The sequence below is a fragment of the Octopus sinensis genome, linkage group LG2, assembly GCF_006345805.1.
Source record: "Octopus sinensis linkage group LG2, ASM634580v1, whole genome shotgun sequence".
NCBI classification, from domain to species: Eukaryota; Metazoa; Mollusca; class Cephalopoda; order Octopoda; family Octopodidae; genus Octopus; species Octopus sinensis.
The window spans coordinates 205,533,326-205,539,325 of NC_042998.1; positions in this window are offsets into that span (position 1 = coordinate 205,533,326).

A 6,000-nucleotide genomic window follows, 5' to 3' on the forward strand; every position below is an offset into this window, starting at 1 on the left:
TTATTTTAATAAATTCTTTGTTATATTTAAAGTAATTGAAAGAAACACAGAGCATCTCAACAGAAATACGGTAATGAAAGGGTTAAGCTAGATTTGTGAATATTTACAGATTTCTATAAAAGCCTTCAACTGAGTGGGAAGTTGCAATGCAGCTTTGGTGTCAACACTCACGGACATGGAGATCCAAGTGTTTTTTTTAAATTTCCAGCCACTCCTCAGACTTTCTCACCTTCCTCTGCTTTTAACTCTTTCAATTAATTGAACACCTTTTGCTAAGCAACAACCTGTGGAACCAGTCACAACTCAACCACTTTCAATTTCTTCCCCATTTTTAATGATTTTATTCCATCTCCGTCTCCAGCCTTTTCTTACCATATTTCTCTTGAACAACACTCTTTTACTCTTTTTACTCTTTTACTTGTTTCAGTCATTTGACTGTGGCCATGCTGGAGCACCACCTTTAGTCGAGCAAATCGACCCCGGGACTTATTCTTTGTAAGCCCAGTACTTATTCTATCAGTCTCTTTTGCCGAACCGCTAAGTTACGGGGACGTAAACACACCAGCATCGGTTGTCAAGCAATGCTAGGGGGACAGACATAGACACACAAACACGAACACACACACTTATATATATATATATACATATATATATGACAGGCTTCTTTCAGTTTCCGTCTACCAAATCCACTCACAAGGCATTGGTTGGCCCGGGGCTATAGCAGAAGACACTTGCCCAAGATGCCACGCAGTGGGACTGAACCCGGAACCATGTGGTTGGTTAGCAAGCTACTTACCACACAGCCACTCCTGTGCTAATTTTGAAAATAATAAAGAATTCACTGAAATATCCTGGTCATTACTAAACTGGTAATTGGGACATAAATTAAAATGGCATTTCAATGAGAAATTTTAATTTTGGTCATTTTTATTGTATGTATCTAGAAGTGTGTCAAAGGTTAAATAAGAAATGTTATGCTTGCCCAAATGTTACATGGCAAATTTTTATTTTGTCAAATTGTTTCATTAGGATTCTTAAAGTTGATAATTCAAGCCAAAATGATTCCATATTTTTCCTCCTCTTTTTTTTTTGTTCTTTTCTATTTTTAAATGATTTTTGCTGTTATGTATGTATGTATGTATGTATGTATGTATGTATGTATGTAACTATGCATGTATGGGATGTATGTATGTATGTATGTATGAGATGTAGTTAACCCAGACAAATTCACATTTGCAACTTGAGAAAAGTCTTGCATATTTTTATTGTTCCACTCGCAGATTGCACTTGTAATGTACGAAACGGCCGGTCAGTTTCTCTTTCTGAAAATCCCAGTTTATCCAGATTCTCCTTTAAGCATTTACTAACAAAACCTAGTGCTCCAATTATTATTGGTATGAATATGAATTCGTAGTCTGGATATAGAAACTGGAGGTTCCAAAGCAGTTGTCCATTGATATCCTTTTCTTTGACGTATGTATGAGAGAAAGAAAGAGAGAACGTCTTGGCTGGTACTAATGATGTTTCTGTTGCAATCAGAAGCCATCAGTAGACTCTCAACCTACAAGAAATAGCAGCCACATTGTTATTAAACCACATTTTACTGTCTTGTGTGAGTAGGCTCCTGTGCCTGGTGCTTGATCGGGTGGTAGGTCCCTGCTGGTAGAATGGTGCCCAGTTTTGTCTCAGAAGAGAATGTGTGGTGTTAAACGGGGGGGGGGGGGACATTCTACAACAAGAATTTTTTCCTTTCCTCCTCCTCTGCATCCCCCCCACCAACTCCGATAGTTTTTGTTACCCCAAGACAAGGACATGTGACAAGCGTAGACTGGGAAAGAGCCACTAACCACGGGGTTGTGAAGTGAACTTCTTAAGCAAGCAACAATACACCAGCTTATGTATACAAACAGATGGGATGGTCATGGCTGGGATGTACGATTTATAAATAAAATCTGATACAGGTCTTGACAGCAGGATAAGACATGTTACGAAAGTCTCTGTAGACACGTGTGTGATAGACAGACAGACAGACACCAACAATTGTTTCAAACATTCTTCATCTTATTCCCCAGGTTGTTGACACCTGGGACAGGTGTATGTGTGTCAGATACGAATAAATTATTTCTGACATTCTTTGCTCAGTAACAGGTTGTTGACACCTGTGGTGTGTGTGTGTGTGTGTGTGTGTGTGTGTGAAAGGCACGTGGCCCAGTGGTTCAGGCACTGTACTCACAATCGTTAGAGCATTGGTTCGATTACCAGATCGGGCAGCATGTTATCTTGAGCAAGTCACTTCATTCCATGTTGCTCTGCAATCCCTCTGACACCTGAATGAGTGGCACACCTGGGCACCTTTTTAGGCAATGTCGATGGAGAAAGAGCGAGCGCAGCAAAAGCATTTGATCAGAAATCATTCAGCAGAAACTCAACACTTATATGTTGTCTTCGACAGGAGATTTCATCGTGCTCATATATACACACACACGCACACCTATATATATATACATGTAGCTGAAATTTATAGAAAAACAAAAGACGAAGACAGGTGTTCGAACAACAAACAGGTGTATTAGTTTGGCAATTGGGAAAATGGAAAAGTCTTTTATATTTCAAGCCTATGCTCTTCAACAGAAAGGAATCAGAGAAAATAAAAAAATTAAAAAAAGAGAATGAAAAAGCTTGTAGATTTAGCAGGAAAGCATGGCGAAAAATGTGTGTGGTGTATATATATATATATATGTAGGTATGTAGTATGTATGTATGCATATATGTATGCAAAACACACATACATACATACACACATACATACATACATACAGTCTGCTAAAATGAATTCACAAACACACATGTAGCATGTAAAGGTACATCTTTTTTTTTTCCTCTGATGATATCATGCTCATGTCACATAAATGTAAATTTAACGTTTATTGAGGATTAATAGAAACGGTTGTAAGTGAAGAGGACCAATTTGTTGTTAATAATAAACAATTATTAACTTCCCAATCTCCATTTTCTTCTTATAAATGAATATTTACAATATATTTTTACTGTGTCTGGGGAGAAGTCATTCTCATTTGGTGCCTTATATTCAGTTTTATTTCAAGATTTCTTGCCAATAGAGAAAGAGCCAGTTTCTAACCTTGATCTAAGGTTCTTTCAAAAACGAAATATATGTTTTTATGTATACACCTATTATTTTCAGGAAATCAATTCCCCCCAAAATACCAGGTATTGAACCAGTATTTCCTTGGATGAAACCATCCCTTCATGAGGTTAACACAACCTCTAATTATATATATATATATATATATATATATATATATATGGCTCTTTGACTTGTTTCAGTCATTTGACTGCAGCCATGCTGGAGTACCGCCTTTAGTCGAGCAAATCGACCCCGGAACTTATTCTTTGTAAGCCCAGTACTTATTCTATTGGTCTCTTTTGCCGAACCGCTAAGGGACGGGGACGTAAACACACCAGCATCGGTTGTCAAGCAATGCTAGGGGGACAAACACAGACACACAAACACACACATATATATATATATATATATACATATATACGACAGGCTTCTTTCAGTTTCCGTCTACCAAATCCACTCACAAGGCATTGGTTGGCCCAGGGCTATAGCAGAAGACACTTGCCCAAGATGCCACGCAGTGGGACTGAACCCAGAACCATGTGGTTGGTAAGCAAGCTACTTATCACACAGCCAATATATATATATTCTAAGTTTCAGTCCCAGGATGCCACCATGCTGGGGCACCACCATTCACTTTGCTACACTTTCATAAAACCTCCTTTGAGGGATAAGAGAGTTTGCTGTTGCTGCCCTCACCTGTGTTGCTTGCCTCGGGGTAGGGCCATCCAGAACTCTTCACTGAAGGAGATCCAGTTTTGTTTTGAAAAAGTCTACATCTACTTCATGCAGGTCCCTCAGGCTTTGAGGGAGGATATGGAAGAGCTGTGGGCCTTTGAGGCCCAAGCTGTTGCAGGATTTGCTTCTGTATCTTGATGGCAGTGCCGGGGCTTTTGATACTATATATACATATACATACATATGTGTATATATATATATATATATATATTATATATATATATATCATTATGGATTCTCCCATCGTTAGATGACATGTAAGAGTTCACACACACACACACATACATATATAAATTTATATACATATATATTTATATTTATATACATATATATACATATATATATATATATACATATATATACATATATATATATATATATATATATATATATATATATATATATATATAATATATATATATATATGTGTGTGTGTGTGTGTGTGTGTGTGCATGTATATATATATATATATATATATATATATATATGTGTGTGTGTGTGTGTGTGTCTGCGTGTATATATATATATATATATATATATATATATATATACACACACACACACAGTGGTTGGCATTAGGAAGGCCATCCAGCTGTAGAAACATTGCCAGATCAGATTGGAGCCTGGTGCAGCCTCCTGGCCTCCCAGACCCCAGTCGAACCATCCAACCCATGCTAGCCTGGAAAATGGACGTTAAACGATGATGATGATGGTGATGATGATATATATCATATGTATATATATATATATACACATATATATATCACGGTATCGATCAGACTATCGATGATATATTTCTGGTCACAGTGTGCTTTGCCTTGTTTTAGCTTTCGAATGATGCCACCTCGCTGATGAGGCAAGCAGGCTGAAACCCTCCCCCTGATCGGAAGGCTACTCTGTCGTAGGGTTATCCATTTACAGCTGAGTGGACTGGGGCAACATGAAATGAAGAGTTTTGTTCAAGAACACAACACACAGCCTGGTCCAGAAATTGAAACCACAATCTCACAATCATCAGTGTAACACACCTAAGCACTAGGCCGAAACGCCTTCACACAAGCACACACATACACATGCATGCATGTACGCACACACACACACACACACACAATCTGTGTTTTGTGAGACAAACTTTGGGAATGATTTATATTCCCCATGTGTGTGTGTGTGTGTGTGTGTGTGTGTGTTGCTAGGCAATTGTGGAGTTTTTATGTGTTGCTAATAAATTCGCATCGAGACTTACTGGCTGCAGGTTCAATTTCATTGTACTGCAGCATCCTGGGACAGGTGGCCTTCACTACAACTTTAGTTGAACCAAAGAGAAATTTGGTTGGTGGAATCTTTGAGAAAGCCCCTTAAGGGTTTGTAGATGTGTGGTAGAGTTTAATCAGGTAAACACTACAGCCTTCAGCTTCCTATTAGTAACTTTTATAGGGTCCATTCTGTTGCAACGGTTTAAGTTGGGTCTTTTATCCCAAAATAACTTTCTTCTGTAGATGGCTGTCTTTGGATGCTCCCGATTCCTCTACGAGGGTAACAGGGTGCTTCACCCCCACTTAACTTGCATTAGTACGTGACCTAAATACTTTCCTCTCTGTACTTTTAAAAGATCTTTAATTATTCTCGATTTTTATTCCGCTCTCTTTATTCTGAGTCATTTTTGTTTCACAACTTTTCTATACATTTTGAAACCCTACCCCACATTACTCTACAATCTCACTGAGCCTCCCTTCACTCTTTTTTACGTAACCCGTCGCCCCAACCCTAACCTCTTTGCGAACACTATTTGAATGTTTTGCATTTTCCATGCCTGAATAAATTGTACGAAATTACCGTCAGAGGCTAAACAAAAGAGTTGCCAAGAGTCAACATTACCTTTCATCATTTGGAAATCGATAAAATAGATCCCAATTAAGCAATCGGTGTAATTGACCCTTCCCCTCCTCCTCCACAATTTCAAGTTCGTGCCTATAGTTGATAGAGTTATTATTAATGTTGTTATTCTTCTCCAATACAGATCTTTTACGGTCAAGTTGTGAGTAAATGTACCTAAACTCCTGCTCGCAGATCAGAAACACAATACCTCCATCAGCTCATGAGCTGTTCCAAGCAACACAGCC